At 40.8% G+C, this 20560-nt stretch overlaps 1 protein-coding gene and 1 non-coding gene across 2 annotated transcripts in view; one reads left to right on the top strand and one right to left on the bottom strand.

Annotated features, from left to right (window-relative positions):
• STX8 (syntaxin 8) overlaps nucleotides 1–20560 on the bottom strand; it is a 251919-nt gene that overhangs the window by 13301 nt on the left and 218058 nt on the right. The window lies entirely within an intron of this gene.
• Nucleotides 5893–6022, top strand: LOC125998447 (small nucleolar RNA SNORA51). Its single transcript, XR_007492015.1, has one exon. It is a non-coding gene; the product is annotated as a small nucleolar RNA SNORA51 (small nucleolar RNA).

The raw sequence follows: 20560 nt of genomic DNA, 5'->3' as shown, positions 1-20560 counted from the left end.
GCAATAGAAACCAAATGAGACCAATCAGATTCTCTTCTCCAAGAATTTTATGTTTTGGCAGGAGCTCCAGTTGGGGCTCAGTCACAGCTATGGCGAGTGTCTAAGGGTGGTCCACAAAGTTGGTTTGGAAGGACATGACTTTGTTCCAACATTTCCTGAGACTTGGTTAACTCAACTAGACATTCTCCCAAGTAACCCAACATGATTTAAACAAATTATATGGACTTTACCTAAGTAAGCCAGAGTCACTTCCTTTTACAAAACCAAGATCTTTCAGTAAAGAGACCATCAGCAAAAATATGTATTCGTCTCCAATCATTTTCAAAAATGTAAGTAACATGAGAACAGTTTTGGTTTATTGGGTTTAGAGCTAAAAGGGCAGCTCAAGGTCACTGCGTCTTAGGAGCGTCTTGTGTTCCATCAAAAGAGGGAAAAGTTCCATTGTCACAATAATGAGGACTCTCTGATTGATACCAAACTGTTTGTTCTGTTATAGTCAAATATCCTATTATTTTATTTGGAGGTGAGAGGCAGCTTATATCTGGATATGCCCAAGATTTACTCTTGACTCTCAGTCAAGTGCTCAGAAATCACTTAGGGCAGTGCTGAGGACCATAGTTGGTGCTAATGATTGAACTCACATTGGCTGTTGCAAGGCAAGTATCTTATCTTTGGGCTCTCAGGTCAATATATATGTGTTATTTGATTAGAGATATGTTTTTTTTTTGTTTGTTTGTTTTGTTTTGTTTTTGGGTCACACCTGGCGGTGCTCAGGGGTTACTCCTGGCTGTCTGCTCAGAAATAGCTCCTGGCAGGCACGGGGGACCATATGGGACATGGGGATTCGAACCAACCACCTTTGGTCCTGGATCGGCTGCTTGCAAGGCAAATGCCACTGTGCTATCTCTCCGGGCCCCAAGATATAGATGTTTTGAAGAATCAAAGTAAACAGGAGATGTGTTCAAGTCTTGGGTCAAGAGGATATGGAGAAAAGTGAAAAGTAGAAGAGTGTCCCTCCTGACCACAAAGGTGACAAGAACACATGGAATAGACTTCCGACTAGCTGCTGAAACACTTCCGCTCTGAGGAGGAATTTTCTGCTTTGAGGAGGAATTTTCTCTAGGTTACCATGTAGGATTCTGTTGGCTTCCTGAATCTCAGACAATGTTTCTGCCAATATGGTGGTCCCAAAAATAACTACATCTAGGCCAGGGATGTAGCTTAGTGGTAAAGCACTTACCTTGCATGTGTGAGGTTCTGGGACTAATCTGGCAAAAAACACGCATTTGTGTCCACACACACCCCTATAACTATCATTAGTGTTAAACATTTCATTTGCATTATATAAATTAGACATTAAGCTGCTTACTAAATGTTAAATAAAGTTCCCAACTCCTATGACAAGCTAAAAAAAAATCGATTCCTCAGCATTCTTCATCTCTATGTTTGTTTATAATGACTTTTTTTTTTTTTTTTAACAAATATTGATTTAGTTTTGACAGTAACTGTTTCAGGCACTGGGGTTATAGCAATGAACAAATAGTAAATCTTGCTCTCACTGAGTCTCTCTCTCTCTCTCTCTCTCTCTCTCTCTCTCTCTGATGAGAATGAGGAGGATGGGGAATATTGGGATACAGTACCTAAAGATAAACAAAATTCACATGAAGTAAGGTAGTGTGCTAGAAGGTGAAAGCTCTATTTAAAAAACAGAGCCCATATATAGCTTGTATATACTAAATAATAGTTCAAAGGCATATATGTATACACATGTATATATTTTCATATATGAGCTTCTGGGGCAGATGGGGGAAGAGAAAGCTGAGACTTTCCAGAAACTTGTCATTTCACATAGAATTTTGAAACATATTGCAGGAAGGTTAGAATGCCTTCCTCCATGGCATGAAGAAACTTTCATTCTTAAATGTTAATAATATGTAAACTTAGAAATAGCACATTACAAAAAAAGAAAAAGAAATAGCACATTACAAGAGTTTGCTGGAATGAAGGGTCATGCAGAGACTCATGAAAATAGAAAGGGGACTTAGTACCAAGTGTAGAAAAAGGGAGAGTGGGAGAAGAAGAACTTGTCAATGAGTTCCTATGGCTAGTAAACTCTGGGAGTTTAATCTGTGGAGACATGTAGTTGGAAATGAGCCATAGTATGAAGAAGCAGCATACTGTATTTTGGACAGCAACTGTTACTTAAATGGCCTATTTGGGTAGTTCTATTTCTAAATGACAAGTGCAGTTCTTGAACTGATAGCATTTGTCTTTCTTAGGGGACTTTCTACTTTATTTCAGTGTGTTTGGTTGAGGAGTGCACAGTACTGGCCCCACCATCTTTTTGTTTTGTTTTGTTTTGGGGCCACACCTGGTGATGCTCATGGATTACTCCTGGCTATGTGCTCAGAAATCGCTCCTGGCTTGGGGAACCATCTGGGATGCCGGGGGATAGAACCGCCGACCATCCTAGGTTAGAGTGTGCAAGGCAGATGCCCTACCACTTGCACCACTGCTCCAGCCCCTAGTCTCACTATCTTATTTGCTGATTATATATATATATATATACAACTTGGGGGCTGGAGAGGTAGTACAATGAGAGTTTTCCTTGCACCAGTACCCCAAATAGTCCTCTGTGCCTGAGCACAGAGCTTGTAGTGAGACCTGAGCAAAGTTAGATATGATCCCAAAGTCAAATAAATAAATAAGTTACCATTCAAAACGACAAATACAAGATGCCTCAGAAAGTTTAGGAGAGTTGGGAATAATACATTTCAAATTGTTAGCACTATTTCTGGTGCTTTGGGTAGAGAATTGTAGAGCTATAGCTCCATCACCTAATTTCATTATTCCATTGGCTATCATGGTAATTTGTACTAGATAGAACCCAGAATGACCATGGGAAGGGCAGAAGAAAGATGACTGTTCAGAGCTATGAGAAACCCACAAAAATAAGGGGTGTAAGGAGTAGCGAGACATAGCTATTCACTTTAAAAGCTGAGTTGTTTCACATGTAACCAGAAGATATATCATGCTTACTCAACTTGGCTGTGAAGTTGGTATTCATTGCCGAGGAAGAAAAATTAGTTCCACTGTGTTCAAGAGGTTACTCCTGTTTTCAAGTGATCGTAAGCTCTTTGGCCTACTAACTTCCATCACTGTAATATGTGCCACTTCATACTTATGGTTTATGATAAGAATTATAAATGTGGGGCCGGAGCGGTGGTGCAAGCTGTCTGTCTTGCCCACACTAGCCTAGGACGGACCTCAGTTCGATGCCCCAGAGTCCCCTATGGTCCCCCAAGCCAGGAGCGATTTCTGAGCACATAGCTAGGAGTAACCCCTGAGCGTCACCGGGTGTGGCCCAAAAACCAAAAAAAAAAAAAATTTGAATGTATTCATGAATACAAGGTTTTTCTCTTTGAGAGTCTGTGATGTTTAAAAACTAGATTTATACAGTGGGCTGATAATTCATTAAAACAATTCAATCAATTGATTGCATTCAAATTACAGCTCATCACTTGAGTAGGGGACCTTTATGTTGAAATCAGGCAAATGATAACCTTTTATTTTGCTTCCAGAATTATCCTGGAGATGAGAAGGGGAAAAATACTCAGTACCAAACAAACTACCTGGTACATGGTATATTGTCAATTAATATTAACCTACTAGAAACCATTCTTGCCATAAAAGAGAAATTCACGATCAATAGTCTTTTGATAATGATGTTCTGGTATCCCTCTACTTGGGAATCATCTTAAATCTTCAATGCTGTCCTCTTCCCCATTGGACACAGTGCAAGGGGAAGGGATAATAGGTATACAATTCTCAGTGTAATCAAACACACCTACTGCTGTATTTTCTTTGAAAACCCTATCTACCTAACTTTTCCAAGACTATGAGAAAAAAAAAAAGAGATTAAAATTCAGGCTCCCGGGGCCGGGTGGTGGCGCTAAAGGTAAGGTGCCTGCCTTGCCTGCGCTATCCTTGGACGGACCGCGGTTCGATCCCCCGGTGTCCCATATGGTCCCCCAAGCCAGGAGCGACTTCTGAGCGCATAGCCAGGAGTAACCCCTGAGCATTACCGGGTGTGGCCCAAAAAAAAAAAAAAAAAACTTAAAAAAAATTCAGGCTCCCACAAAATTCTCCAAGAGTCAGCAATAAATATACCCACCCACATCAAGAATCCCTCGATAAAATTCAATGAGAAGATACTTGTGTCTTCCACCTAGAGTGTCCCTCTTTAGGTCTTGGCATGCCAATTCAAGGACATATGGCAAAAGAGTATTGGTTACCCTACCCCAAAGCCAAATGCTAATCTTGATGGTGAGACCCTCACACAATTGGGAGGGGTCTGTGGTTGGTAATTTAGAGTGGCCTGGGGGAGAGGGGAGGGGGCAGGTGCAGCAAGGAGGTACACAGGAGAGATGCAAGGCAGCTGATGTAGGCTGCTGAACAAAACTTAGCTTAGAAGCCACACATGGCTGTTAGGGCCTTGTAATAAAGCTGGATGTTTCCTAAAAGTTCAACTGACTGCCTGTGGATCATTCTTCACCGTCACCCTGCACCAAAGACCCTCAACTGAAGGGGCTGCAGGCGCCAGGCTGGGCTGAGAAAGGCCTCACCATCCATCCATCCTTCCACCCATCCACCCACCCATCCATCCATTCATCAATACTAGGATTCAATAATTAATACAACAATTGTTGTCTGTGGGGATGGAATAAAAATATGCCAATCACCTTGATCAATTCTTAACTTTTTTATTAGGAGCAGAATGAAAGTCAGGGGAGCTAAAGCCTGGAGGAATAGCTCAGAAGCTGTTCTGCCTAGATCTTAGAAAGGGAGGCTCTTATCAAACTAGCACCATGACTTGGACCTAGAGAATAAGCAGGAGCTTCAGGAATAGTCATACATCAGAGTTCATCTAATACCTCTATAGGTGTGTCTATTCTGTGGAATGAAGAAGTCCATTGATTCATCATGGAAAAGATAGTATCGATGTCACCTCTTTTCAACTCTATTGACTCTCTAGCCTCCCAAAAATGTCCTTTGGAAAATACCTTAAAATGTGAGAACCCCTCATCTTTGATCTATGTAAAAATGAGTTGCTACTCTGAGAGTTTCCTCTCAGTGCAGTAGCAAGTGGTCTGTGTTCCTAAATGAAAAGAGAGGGTGAAAATTTAGTTTTCAAATCCTATGGAGTTCTGAGATATGGACCCACAAAATGTATGACCAGGTAAAATACGGTTTAAATGAGTCAATAGAGAACAGATGGACAAATTTCTGAGGCAAAAATTCTAGAAAATGGCTAGCCTAAAACTGTGTATCAAGGATTTTATATGCAAAACAGGTGAAAAGAGACTGGAGTAACAGTATAGAGCAATGGTCCTCAAACTATGGCCCATGGGCCACATATTGTATTTATTCCCATTTTGTTTCTTCACTTCTAAATAAGATATATGCAGTGTGCATAGAAATTTGTTCATAATTTTTGCTTTTACTATAATCTGGCCCTCCAACAGTCTGAAGGACAGTGAACTGGCCCCCTGTTTAAAAAGTTTCTTCTACCTGGTAGAAGGTAGGGAGGGCACTTGCCTTATATGAAGCTGACCTGAGTGTGATCCCCAGAACCCCATATGGTATCCACCAGAAATGACCCCTGAATGTAAAGGCAAGAGTAAGCCCTGAGCACAGTCAGACGTGGCCACATATACACACAAACTGAAAAGAAAAATGGTGAATAGAAGTGTTTGGGGAGAAATCACTTGAAAGTAGAAAGCCTGTCTAGAGTACAGGCCGGTGTGGGATGGGGAGGAAGGACATTTGGGATATTGGTCATGGGTATGTTTCACTGGTGAAGGATTTATATATAAATATAAAAAAAGATAAGGCCTCCCAATTACCACAGTCTGTGTTCTTTACACTGACTGTATAGAAAGAGGAGGTACAGTAAATGCACCCCATATACACCTCAACCCAGGCCCTTTGCCTGGTCTGTATTGTGAATTGGGGGACAAAAAAAAACTAAAAAAGAAGTGTTTGGGGAGCTCAAGCATTCAGAAAGCTGTAGGTCTTGAAAGACAGTACAATAAGTAGGGTATTTGCTTCACATGTGACTGACCCAGGTTTGATCCCTGTTATTCCATATGGTACCATGAGTTGGCCAGGAGTGATTTCTAAGTATAAAGCCAGAACTAACAACTTAGCAAAAAACAACAACAAAAGATACCTACAACCAACAAAACAAAACAAAAAAATCTCAGCTACATCTGAGGGAATAGGACTGGGGTTAAATCTCGGGTCAAGTTTAATGGTTAAAAATGTGTCTTGTTTCACTTTCATGGAAAGTAGAAATTCCAGGAAAAGTCAAGGTTAGAATTTCAAGGAAATTACAACCCAGATAGAAGTTTACTTTCTCCTTTCTCTTCCCCTGAAAGTGATCAGTATGCAAAAGACTTAAGGAGATCATAAAGTCCAAGAAAGCCACATTGATTACCAAACTAAGTAGAAGTCTGGGTCTGTTCAGATATGAGGTGTTGGCTTACCACTAGTCACACACAAATCCATAAGCTGCCTATGTTGCTTTAAGTATACATAATAAAAGGTGTTTGAGGATAAACTAAAATGATGTCATTAAGTTCTACTATCACCCTTTGTGGGACAATTCAAAGTGCCATATTTGATTTTGAAATATTTGTTGGCTTACATTAAACATAGTCTCTGAGAAAATTCAGATTTTATTTTAAAGCCAAATTTTTAGAAGTTGGATCATTACTTATCTTGGTGAAACTCTCAGATTGCCATACTCTCTCACAGCTCTACTGCTTGGCATAGATTGTTCATACTGTTTCAGAGCCCATTCCCATTTCTACACACCCAAAACACCAACAGAAGTTGAAGGTCTCATCTCCCCAGGACACTTTATCTCCCAGGCTAAGACAGATGTTTTCCCCAGATTTCTTCTGCACACTGAACACATGTTACAAAACTTAACTTATAACTTGGATAAATTAAAAATTAATTGGATTCAGAGCTACATTCCTGATATTCAGAATCCTTTGCAACTCAGAATAGATTATGTTGTTATCAGCAGATTATCCACAGGTGCCAAGTACAGGGATCATACAATTTCTACTTAAAATGCTATGTTTTACTGGGTGGGAGCTCATCATAGACTTAAATAGTGCTGGGAATAATAAGTGTAAGTATTTCTTTCTCAAATACTATGGAAAGTACCAGGAGAGGAAGAAGAATTTATATTGGAAACTACAAGGCTGGAAAAGACGGGTGTTGATTTTTAGCTCTAAATGCAATTGGATGCCTAGGGGCCAATGCGGTATCCTTGTATCAAGCACTGGTGATTCAGAATTCTAAATAAGTCAAAAGGAGGTGTGACTCTCTGCTACCAGAGGGTACCCCAATATCGGCATGCTAAAGAGCTGGCTTTAAAGCACAGGCAGCCACTCCATTAATAGAATTCTTCAAGCGCTGTGGGTGAGGAAATGAGAAAGGGAATGCCCATGATTAGTTCCTTATGTTCCTTACATTCTTGAAGTATATTCTTTACACCCGCTGGAACACTTCTGCATTCTTGATAATGGAACGACAATATAAGTTTTTTTCCTTTCAGAGCACTGTCTCTTATTGACACACTCCAATATCCTTGGAGCAGACCGACCTTTTCTCCCTCCACCATGGCTACCCTCTCCACTCAATTCCTTGTTCTCTTTCTAAGAACGCAATAAACATTTCAGCACAATCTTTCAATCCACATTATTTATAATATTCTGAACATCCATTGAGCCTGGCTAGAATGCTAAGTAATAAATCAAACTTAACAACTACAAAAAAAGGGGAGAGGGGAAAATTCAGCCTTTGGCTAAGCTACAGCCCGAGACATTTCATTGCCCAAAGGGTTGAGGAAAAGTGATAGGAAAAGTGAGATGGGTAGAGACTCCAAATTTAGGATGACAGCATCAGAAACTCCCATCTAAAGGTATAATCATAACTTTGTGTAAATCTCAAGCAAACTTACTTCTCAGGGGTGTCATGAGGATGAATGAGATATGTGGAAAACTCTCCGAATGTTGAGATGAAAAGCAACTGGAGCCTAGCTGTCCTTTCTGGGTCCAAAAGGTCATGTGTTGGAAAAGAGAAGCTACAGGCTCTTCTCCTTTCCTGTAGTTCTAGTCTTTGCTAAAAAAGAAAACCAACCAACTCTCTTCTCAGGTTCAAAGATGAGAGAGGTGAGCCTTGAAGCTGTGAGCCAATGTAGGGCCTGAGCAGATTGTGTGACTATGGTGGTTCATCACTAGGTCTTGGCTCTACTGGCCATCCTCATTAGTAAATCCTTCTCCTCATCCCCTACTCTCACCACTGAAGGCCACAGCAGACCACACACAGCCAGAAGTGAAGGATCTTGCTCCTGATGGAGGCTGGGGCAGATAGAACTCGCCTCACAGTTTCAGTCTGCAGGTTTATACAACCCGAATTTCTCCTTGCAAAGAAAGAATCTGGCTCAAGAGCTTGCTGATGATTTCAAAATTTATCTAAACAAATGTGGAAGCCAGCATCGGCATTTGGCTAATTGCATAATTGGCCTGAGGCCGTTCTGCTTTGGCGATTTCCACTCATTCCAAATCTGACACTGGAAATCCAAGCTGCTCTCAGCCTTGCCAGAGCAGTATGTTTACGTGGCTAGGACTCAACTTGAAGCTCTATGGGTGTACAGGCTGACCCGCTCTGCATATGCTTTAAGTGGTCCCTTTTGACAACTTTCTGGAGATGAGGTGCTGCTATTTTCCCATTCTCGATGAAATGTATATAAGATTGGAGTAAATGCAAGCCATATTTCATCATTACAGTCTTGTATTAGCTCTGAGGAAATACACTGGTTAATGAGGAGACTTTTCTTCAAGAAAGGGACTTTTTCTGTGATTAGAGATATCACAAAACTAAGGCACTTGAGGCCAGAGATATAGCATGTAGGTAGGGCATTTGCCTTGCATGCAGAAAGATGGTGGCTCAAATCGCGGCATCCCATATGGTCCCTCAAGCCTGCCAGGAGTGATTTCTGAGCATAGAGCCAGGAGTAACCACTGAGCACTGCCGGGTGTGACCCAAATCCAAAAACAATAAAAAGAATTAAGGTGCTTGTGGCCTCGCTTGTAGCCAACTCAGTTGAATCTCTGTCACTGCATGTCTCTTCAAGCGGTGCTGGGATCAAACAACAAACACACATGGCTAGACGTAACCCCCAAACACCACTTCATTTGGCTCCAAAATAAATAATAAAAGCAACTTTTCATATTAAAATGGTCATATTTAAGGCTAGAGAGATGCTATAGAGAGTTAGGTCTTGCCTTGTACGAAGATGACCCCAGGTTTGCTCCCTGGAACCACATATGGTGACTCATGTACCACAGAGTAATCCCAGAGCATAGTCTGGTATAGATACCAAACCAGTAAATTAAGAATAAAATAACTGGGCTCGGCTGGGCTCAGAACACTCCACATGCCAGGATTTCTTGGTGTGTTTGCCTGGTATGTTGGGGGCTCTGAGCAGGACAGCTAGCCATAGGACCCCTGGGCTGACCACTTAGTCCAGGGGAACAAGATTCCCCCCACACCAGGCGGGTCTTCAGGGCCACGCCTGGTTAATCTGGCCCTAGGGGGAGGGGGTGAGAAATTCCTCCTTAGGCATCCAAAAACTACAGAGGCTCGGCTGGGCTCAGAACACTCCGCATGCCAGGATTTCTTGGTGTGTTTGCCTGGTATGTTGGGGGCTCTGGGCAGGACAGCTAGCCACAGGCCCCCTGGGCTGACCACTTAGTCCAGGGGAACAAGATTCCCCCCACACCAGGTGGGTCTTCAGGGCAACGCCTGGTTAATCGGGCCCTGGGGGGAGGGGGTGAGAAATTCCTCCCTAGGCATCCAAAAACTACAGAGGCTCGGCTGGGCTCAGAACACTCCGCATGCCAGGATTTCTTGGTGTGTTTGCCTGGTATGTTGGGGGCTCTGGGCAGGACAGCTAGCCATAGGACCCCTGGGCTGACCACTTAGTCCAGGTGAACAAGATTCCCCCCACACCAGACGGGTCTTCAGGGCCACGCCTGGTTAATCGGGCCCTGGGGGGAGGGGGTGAGAAATTCCTCCTTAGGCATCCAAAAACTACAGAGGCTCGGCTGGGCTCAGAACACTCCACATGCCAGGATTTCGTGGGCTTTTGACTGGTATGATGGGGGCTCTGGGCAGGACAGCTAGCCTTAGGACCCCTGGGCTGACCACTTAGTCCAGGTGAACAAGATTCCCCCCACACCAGGCGGGTCTTCAGGGCCACCCCTGGTTAATCGGGCCCTGGGGGGAGGGGGTGAGAAATTCCTCCCTAGGCATCCAAAAACTACAGAGGCTCGGCTGGGCTCAGAACACTCCACATGCCAGGATTTCGTGGGCCTTTGACTGCTGTTTAACAAGGAATTTTGGTGGAAGAGTCCCCCAGTTTAATGCTTATGATTGAACCATGTCATGGGAATCATTGTAATTGTTCTTATGGCCCCCATATGCGCCAATAACACCATGTGGCATTGCTTCTTATTTGCATAGGCACATTAAAATGGGAAAATACTATACATACAAATAAGATCCTATCTAATAGAGATTGGAACACACAAATCTTGTAGTGCAAAGGGACCTTACACCCTGAACATTGACATAACGACCTGGCACAGACCTCAAAAGAAAGGGCATAATCCATTCTCCCCTGAACCAGGGAAGCCATCCACGAAACATCCAGGCTGGTCTATAACATCACCTGGAAGCAATCCTCTACCACGGAAGACCTACACTGCTCAGACTTCGACCTGCTCAAAAGAGACTTCCCTTAACACTGAGAAGACTTAACAACAACAACGACCTGCTTACAGGACAGGGCTCCCTGCATTGCCCTTTGATTGTGAGGTGAAAAGAGAGGATGCTCCACATCCTGACTTCAATGTAAGATATGCAGATTCCAGGATCTTTAATACAGAAACATGATACCAACAACAGAGACTGTGTGAAAAATAAAAGTGTGTTGGCACTACAGACAATGTATTGGATTGGACGATCTAGCTTGCCTGGAGCCTAGACTTGGTCTTGTGCCAGGAAACTTCAGGGGTCTGGTCTCTTTGTACTTAGGCCAAGGTTATTTCTTTCCATGTCCCTCATATTTTGGTGGGCCTATGCAAACAACAATTGCCACTCTAACACCATTTTGACTGTGCTCCTTTGACTCTAATCCTTAAAAAGAACTCACTTAAAATTTGAGGTTAACTTAAGCTAATATGCATGTATATGGAAATGTAAGAAAATACTATGCCTGTAATGTTTAAGGAGTTACGTAAGTTTTATGGCTTTAGATTGCCTTGTGTACTGTTAAGAAATATTATAATGTGTTACAATCTGGGGACTTGAGGGACAAAGTAATTGTACATGGATTCTGTCTTATTTATCTTAATGTTCTTTGGCTGAAATTTCAAAGTTAAGATATCAGCAAGGGGACTTCTGAGAATTATGTTATGGGTGATTGTCCTTCCACTGTAACTTTACCTTGTCCTCTTTCTTTGCACCCTTGTTCTCATAATTAAAAATAAAAATTAAAAAAAAACCAAAAAAACAAAAAAAAAAGAATAAAATAACTACACTAACAACTATCCTGATAATGTTAATGAGTGAGAGAAGAAGAATGCCTGCCTCGAATACAGGCAGGAATGGGGAAGGAGGGATATGGGGGGCATTGGTGGTGGGAAGGTTGCACTGGTGAAAGGGGCTGTTCTTTTTCACAACTGAAACCCAACTACAAACATGTTTGTAATCATGGTGCTTAAATAAAGGTATTTTAAAAAAGAATAAAATAAATTGGTTATGATTGCCAATAATTGAGCTAGGATCACTACTTTACCACACTGCATTTCAACCAAATTCAGCCTTTGGACAGATAAGCCTTCTTTATTGTCAATTTATTTTTTTTGTTTTTTGTTTTGTTTTTTTTTTGGGGGGGCCACACCCAGTGACGCTCAAGGTGTGATTTCTGGCTACGCACTCAGAAATCACTCCTGGCTTGGGGGACCATATGGGACACTGGAGGGATTGAATCGTGGTATGTCCTAGGCTAGCTGCGGGCAAAGCAGATGTCTTACTGCTTGTGCCACTGCTCTGGCCTCCAGATAAGCTTTTTTTTTTTTTCAGGCCACACCCATTTGATGCTCAGGGGTTACTCCTGGCTAAGCGCTCAGAAATTGCCCCTGGCTTGGGGAGACCATATGGGGGGATCGAACCCCGGTCCTTCCTTGGCTAGCGTTTGCAAGGCAGACACCTTGCCTCTAGCACCACCTCGCCGGCCCCCAGATAAGCCTTTTTATTCAGACTTGTCACCTTGTCACCTGCATGTGGAGTTTTCTGTGGATGTGACTTTCCCCAAACAAAGTAAACAAAAATGTATACTTTAAAAATGAACTATCAGGGTTTACTTCTGAATAAAAAGAAAGTAGAGTGAATGGAGAGGAAATACAATTTTGATTGAGTAGTGAAGGCAATCACATCATTTATTGACATAGTGAAAGCTTGGGAATCCTGGTTATGCTATAAAAAGATTTAAAATAAGATGTCAAACAAAGGGCTAGATGCTAGAGTGATAGTACTAGTGGGAGGGAGCTTGCCTTCCATGCAGCTGACCTGAATTCAAACTCCAGCACCCTATATGGCTCCTGGAGCCTTCTAGGCGTGATCTATAAGCAGAGTGAAGAGTAAGCCCTAAGCACTTGTAGGTATGGCTCAATAAGTTAAAAAACAAAACAATGGCCGGAGAGATAGAATGGAGGTAAGGCATTTGTCTTTCATGCAGAAGGTCATTGGTTTGAATCCCAGCATCCCATACGGTCCCCCCGAGCCTGCCAGGAGCAATTTCTGATCATAGAGCCAGGAGTAACTCTGATCATAGAGCCAGGAGTAACTCCTGAGCACTGCTGGGTGTGACCCAAAAACCAAACCAAACAAACAAAAAACAACAAATAAAAAGATGTCAAACAAGGGGTGGAGAAATAGTACTGGAGTAAGGTAAGTTTCTATCATGCTGCTGATTCAATTCCCTGGTTCGATTCCCAGAACTTCATAGGATCCCCTGAGTACTGATGAGACTGGTCTCTAAAACAGAACCAGGACTAAGCCAGTTTGTGGCCCAAAGCCAAAGAAAAAGTGAAACTAGCTGTGAGATGTTCAGTATTAATTGGCCTGACAGTGATGATTCAGTCTGAGAGGTAGAAAAGAGCCAAAGGAATAAAGACTTTGGGAAGTACAGAATAGTCAGGGTAGAAGAGAGAGCAAATATATGAATTTCATAGATATTAAGAAAGTAAAAGCAACAAGAAACAAAATGGATGTGCGGACTGAACAAGAAGAACTAGGAATGATTCCCGAGTATTTGGCTTAGGATGTCAAGCAGCTGGTGGTCTTGTCCATCAAACGAGAAAAAAGAAGAAAGAAAAGTAGAACTGGAAAAAATCATTAGCCCAATTTTGGACATCTTGGATATTATTTTAAGCTGGTTTTGACAGAAAAAAATATTTACTTTTCTTCCATTGGATTATAGAGAATTTATCTTTTGGGCGAGTAAGGTTTGATGGGGGTTTCCTATTTTGGTGTGGGGTTTGGAGGAGGCCCACATCTATTTCCTTTTGAAGCAGATATAATCCTTTGGCGTGGCTATGCAAGTGTTGAAAGTGCACCAAAAGGTTTAGAGTGTTTGCTCTGCAGGTGGGAGCCCCAAATTAAATCCTAGGCACTGCATGCTTCCCCGAGCACTGCTTGAAATGACTCCTGATCAACTTCTGGTCATGACCACAAAGCAAAACAAAAAAAAAAAAAAACCCAAGAGGTATCGAGACCTCCTAGAGGCCTTGCTACCAAGGCACTCGTGGGGTCTTTTTTCCCCCGAGCATCTGTCAAACTAGGTTGGTGGTATTGGAATTAATTCCAAAACATTGTGTCAAAACCCAACTATGAATAACTGTAAATCACAATGGTTTATATAAAAATTTAAAAAATTGGGTGGGTGGGGAGGAGGAAGATCTGGGACGTTGGTGATGGGAATGTTGCACTGGTGAAGGGGGGTGTTCTTTACATGACGAAAACCCAACCACAATCATATTTGTAATTAAGGTGTTTAAATAAAGATATTAATTAAAACATTTAAAAAATTAGGTCTGTTGTCACTGCTCCATTTTCTGCCAATAGTTCAAAGGCACTCAGAATATTCATTTTTATGTTTTGGCATATTTGATAGCATTTTAGATTGTGCTTTATATTTTATTACTATTTCATCCTTTACCCATATTTCTTCACTCATTATCTTTGCTCAACTTAAGATTCAAAATATGGTGAAAACATTTCTAACAAAAATGTATACAATTAAGATAGTTTTTTTTTTTTTTTTTTTGGTTTTTTGGGCCACACCCGTTTGACGCTCAGGGGTTACTCCTGGCTATGTGCTCAGAAATCGCCCCTGGCTTGGGGGGACCATATGGGACACCGGGGGATCGAACCGCGGTCCTTCCTTGGCTAGCGCTTGCAAGGCAGACACCTTACCTCCAGCGCCACCTACCCGGCCCCCAATTAAGATAGTTTTTATCCATAAAACATTAGTTTATTTCAGTGTCTGCTTTCATAATTTATAAGAACCCACTTAAATCGTATTCTTAGCTTTAGCAGTTAGTAGAAAGAAAGGTCAATCAATGGAAAGCAGCCCTTTCTATACCTGCCACTTCTTTTGTCGACCTAGTTAGACAAAATAGAGCAGAAGATTTTCTTGTTCACTTGTGGCGGCAGCATGCCCAGTTGAAAGACTAAGAAAAATGTCTAGGTAAGAGGTAAATTTGAAAATTTGAAATTAGAGATAGACTATCTTACTTTACTATTTCTCCAGCTCCTCTGATTTTTTTTTCTATAACAAAATTTAAGGACTTCGTGAATATGTCCTCGAGCAAATGGAGATTTAAGACTAGCACAAACAAGAAACAGGAGTGTTTATATATTAATTGTAAAAATTAGATAAAAATTCTAGGGGCCGGAGAGGTGGCACTAGAGGTAAGGTGCCTGCCTTGCAAGCGCTAGCGTAGGACGGACAGAGGTTCGATCCCCCCGCATCCCATATGGCTCCCCCAAGCCAGGAACGATTTCTGAGCATGCATAGCCAAGAGTAACTCGTGTCAAATGGGTGTGGCCCAAGAACCAAAAAAAAAAAATCTAAGGTATACTTTCTAAGAAAGTACAGGATATATGTCTCATTGATAGAAAAAAATGGGGAATTCAGAATCAAGGTTCCCTAAAAGAACTGTAATACTGGGTTATTAGTATCTAGAACATTTTTTTACATGGTCAGGATCAAACTCAGAACTTCACACATGGGAGGCACGTATTCTAACACTGAGGTACAGCCCAGCCTCTGGAGAATATATACTTGAGGAGACATGGGTTCTTCCAAGCTGTGTTTAGTAAAGGGAAAGGCCCACCATGGATTGTGGACTACTCCGGCCTGCAATTCAGTACAAGGCTTGAGGAATTGCAATAGTTCTTGGACCATTCATTCAGTGCTGGAAATACTGTGGCCACCTTGGCAGTGCTCAGGGACCTAACTGCTATAATATCTTCTGGATCTAGAGAATGCATTTTATCATTATTAATATAATTATAGTGCAGGTGATAGGGTTGCACAGTGTTCAGGTTTCTGGTATTCACTACCACCACAGTGTCTGTGACCCTTCTATGCTTTCTATATCTACTCTGATTAAAATTCCTTTCCTCACACTCTGTCCTCATTATTTGTTAATGGATAGTTAGTTTGGTGCATCCTGTACCATCCAAGTGCTTGAGACCTTAACTTATATTCCTACGTTACTTCAACGTAGGTTATCCATTCCCCTCATCCACTTTCTACTAGTCTGGCAATCAGGCCTATATTCTAGTCGCAGAGATTTATTATTGAGAATATATTTTATGATGCTTACAGGAATGGCCATAGACATTTCTGGTCCCTTCCATCAAATATTATCTTTCACTTGAGCATAAGTTATAGATAACCAATTACTCTCCCAATGGAAGATATTTATATTCTATAAATATTCAGCCTTTTGTGTTTGAAGCAGAATTTTTGCTTTTGGGGCCACACTGGTGATGCTTAAGGGTTACTCCTGGCTATGCACTCCTGGCTTGGGGGACCATGTGGGATGCTGGGGGATTGAACCATATTCCGTTTTAGGTTAGCTCATGCAAGGCAAGCATCCTACTGCTTGCACTACCACTCCGATCCCTGAAGCAGAATTCTTAAAATTTTAATTTCATAGGGTTAAATTAAATCAAAAGTACTCTGTATGCCAAGTTGGAATGCTAAGCTTATAAATGGATGAAATTATATGCTTTTAATTTAGGAAGTTAAGCTGCATGCATCTTTTAAAATAAAAAAATATTTTATTTCTTCTCTCTATGCTATCTTTCACTTGGACCCCATAAGACCACAACCTTGAGAGTAAAAAGCAAAGAAAAAGGGCCCAGAGCTCCACCCCAGATCTCACTCTTCTTAAGCCATAAAAGCTCCACTTATTCCTACTGCAGGACTGCAGGGCTCTTTTTCTTTGAACCCAACTCTTAGAGAAACAGAATTGTCTTTCTGGTCTCCAAGAAGTACACAGCTGCAAATGCAGCTGTATAATACTTCCTTCATATCTCATAAAGGACACATGTTGAAATTGTAATAAATTCACAGACTATAGAATGACTTGGCTGAACCCAACCACCCATGCTAATAATAATGTAATCTTAGATCCAATTACATATTCCCACAAATCTCACAAAGGTAGTCATTATAGCAATAAATCATAGAACCTTAAATTATAGGCAGAGGAGATGTAGTGCCAATGACACTGAAATACTTTACAGAACCTTCATTTGAAACTTGAAGCAACTAGCTAGTACAACAAAATTGGATGAAATAGCTCCAACTGGGAAGGAAGAGAGGAACACTCGTTGATTTAGTCAGCGATATCCCTGCCAGTGGAGTGTCAGTGGTACATCAGGAAAAATCATGCCCAGATTGCAACAGAAGATTCCTCAATGGGAAGCAGCACAGAATTCCAATAATGCCAGTGAGTGAAGACAGTAGACTAGAAGACTAATCAGCTCTCAGATAAGTACTTTAGATATAACATGGTCCAGGGGTCCTCAAACTTTTTAAACAGGGGGCCAGTCCACTGTCCCTCAGACCATTGGAGGGTCTGACTATAGTAAAAACAAAACTTATGAAGGAATTCTTATGCACGCTGCATATATCTTATTTTGCAATGAAGAAACAAAACAGATACAAATACAATATGTGGCCCGTGGGCCATAGTTTGAGGACCACTGATAGAGGATATTTAATGATTTCAGAGAAACAATGGTACTAGTAATCAATAAAGTACAAGAACCATAAGGGGTCGAAATGAGAAAGCTGCAATCAGAAGTGACAGAATTGAAGAATTCAGCAGGCGAAATAAAAAAACTCAGTGAAGGCTTTGGCATTAGAGTAGCAGCTCTGTGGAGAAAAATTAGTGAGCTCCAAGACAAGATGTAGAAAACCGAACAATAAAAGAAGATGGGGCAAGCAAAACCTCAAAATACATTGAGAGCTACAAAGGAACTATGGGGTCAGGGACTATGGATAGGACAGATAGATGCCTGTCCTGCGTTCTATTCCTAGCATCCTACATGTTCCCTCTGAGATCACCAGGAGTATTTCCTAAGTGTAGATGGAGCTAGGAATTAATCCTTGAGTATTGTGACTTGCTCACAGAAAGAACTATTGAATAAGTTCAAGAAGAGCAACATTATGAATCCATAAGTCTCTGAGGAAAGTGATATCAATGAAGAATTATTAGGGAAAGAAATCATAGCTGACAAATTCCCAGAGTTGAGGAGAGCAGGCACCCCAATTCTAGAGGCCTCTAGAGTCCTAGCCAAAAGAGATTCAAATACAAATACTCTAAGACACATCATAAGCAGAATGATGAAAACCAAATACAGACAGAATATTAAAAGCAACAAAATAAAAAAGGAAATCACATACTAAAGAGCTTCCTTTTTTTTTTTTAAGTTTTTGGTTTTTGGGTCACGTCTGGTTCTGCTCAGGGGTTACTCCTGGCTCTACACTCAGAAATCACTCCTGGTAGGTTCAGGGGACCATATAGGATGCCGGGATTCAAACCACCATCCTTCTGCATGCAAGGCAAACACCCTACCTCCATGTTATCTCTCCAGCCCCACTAAGGAGCTTTTATAAGATTCACAGAAGACTATCAAGTGAAACTCTATGGACCAGAAGAAAGTGGTGGGAGACTGTTAAAACTAAACAACTCCATAGTAAAAACACTTCACCAAGAATACTTGAGCTAGACTATTATTCATCTTTGAAAGATTGGTACAGAGATTCACGAATAAGTAATAGCCCAGGAGCTTCAAAGACTAGAAACCAATTCTGAAAGAAGTACTGAAGTGGCTTCTTAAAGAAAACACAAACTTCACAAACATATATAACTTCTAGAGAAGAATGGCAAAAAAACCAAAAATCTTTATATCATAATGTCACTCAATATCCAAGGCCTAATTGTGCAGAGTGGAAGAGTGGATCAGAAACATGAACCCTAATTTCTGTTGCCTTAGATATACATTTGAACAGTCAAGATAAGCACAGGCTTGAAATAAAGTGCCAGACAAACTATTCCCTTAAAAATAAAACCAGGGTGGGACTGGAGAGATAGCATTGAGGTAGGGCTTTTGCCTTGTATGCAGAAGTACGGTGGTTTGAATCCCAGCATCCCATATAGTCCCCTGAGCCTGCCAAGGAGCGATTTCTGAGCATTGAGCCAGGAGTAACCCTTGAGCACTGCCGGGTGTGACTCAAAAACCAAAAAACTAATACAGTAAAAATAAAAAAACCAGGGTGGCCAAAATTATATCACACAACATAGATTTGACATTTTATAAAGTTATAAGGAATAGAAAAAGTCATTCCTTAAGGAAATAAGAAATCAAATGACCCAATGATATATACACCATGAAAAACTCATACTCCTGAAAGTTTATAAACCTAATGAAGAGCCATCAAAACTCTTTAAACTGCTAACAGAACAGAAAGAAGATATTGACAGCCCTTAGTACCTTCAGATAGATCAACTAGGCTATAACTCAATATGGAAATAGTGGGTTTTGGAAGAAGAAACAGGAGATGGGGCAATATATGCATATATTTATATATATTATATCCGCCAAAAGTCAAACACATTCTTTCCAGTGCATATGGGACATTCTCCAAGACAAACCACATTCTGGGTCATGAAATAGAAATACACCACCATTAAAGTCAAGCAGATAGCAATGTGTCAACAATCTCAGACCATAATGTATTGAAAATAAAAGATAATCAGAAATGAGGAAAAAACTTGAATGACTGGAAATAAAACAATGAACTACTTAAAAGACAAAGAAGGGTCAGGGCTGGGGCAATAGGATAATAGAATAGAATAATAGAATAATAGAATGCTTGTTTTGGTGGCAACCTACTGAGTTTTAATCCCTGGTATCTTGTATGGTCCTGAGACCCCCACTAGGAGTGATCCATGAGAAAAGAGGCAGGAACAATCCCTGAGCACTGCCAGGTGTGCCCCTCAAACAAAGAAACAAACAAAAAAGGAGTGTTATAAGGAAATTAGAAACACACAAGAATGAAGAGTTAAGCTATGAAGAGTTAACACATGGGAAACAGAAAAAGAGGTATTGGGTAAATTTTTTAACAGTGTAGGTGTTCATTAGGAAGCAAGAAAAAGTTGATATCAATAACTTAATTACACAGTTTAATCATCTAGAAAAAAGCACAAAATAAAAAAAACCGAATTAAGCACAAAGAGAAAATAATAAAGCTTAAAGCAGAAATTCATGAAATCATAATAAAAAACAGAAACTGTCAAATAAACTAACACAATTAGGATCTGGTTCTTTAAAGAAATAAAGTTTGAAAAACCATAAGCATGATGCAGAAAAACCAGAGAGGAAACACTAGCAAACTGAATCATAAATGAAAGGGGAGATAGTACAAGAGATACCAAAGAAATGAAAGGAATCATTAGGGATTACTTCGAGAATATTTATTACATGAAATTGGAGAACCTAGAAGAAATGGACAAATATCTGGAATCCTATAACCTTTCAAGGTTGAATTAAGAGGGAAACAGAGCAATTGAACAGCCAAAAAAAAAAAAAATCAAAGTAGTAATCAAAAGTCTCCAAAACAAAAACGGAGGTACAGATGGGTTTACTAGTGAGTTCTTCCGAACCTTTAAGACTACTCCCACTTTTGTAAAGCTTTCAGAAAGCTAAAGTGAAGGAGTCCTTTTGAACACATTTTATGAGGCAAAAAATATATATCCTGATACCAAAAGAGATGTCACCAAAAAAAAAAAAAAAAAACTCAATAAAATCAGAGTTGAAAAACTGTTCT

This window comes from Suncus etruscus, chromosome 20 (assembly GCF_024139225.1).
Source record: "Suncus etruscus isolate mSunEtr1 chromosome 20, mSunEtr1.pri.cur, whole genome shotgun sequence".
Classification (NCBI taxonomy): Eukaryota; Metazoa; Chordata; class Mammalia; order Eulipotyphla; family Soricidae; genus Suncus; species Suncus etruscus.
This window is presented reverse-complemented; position numbering and strand designations above follow the sequence as displayed.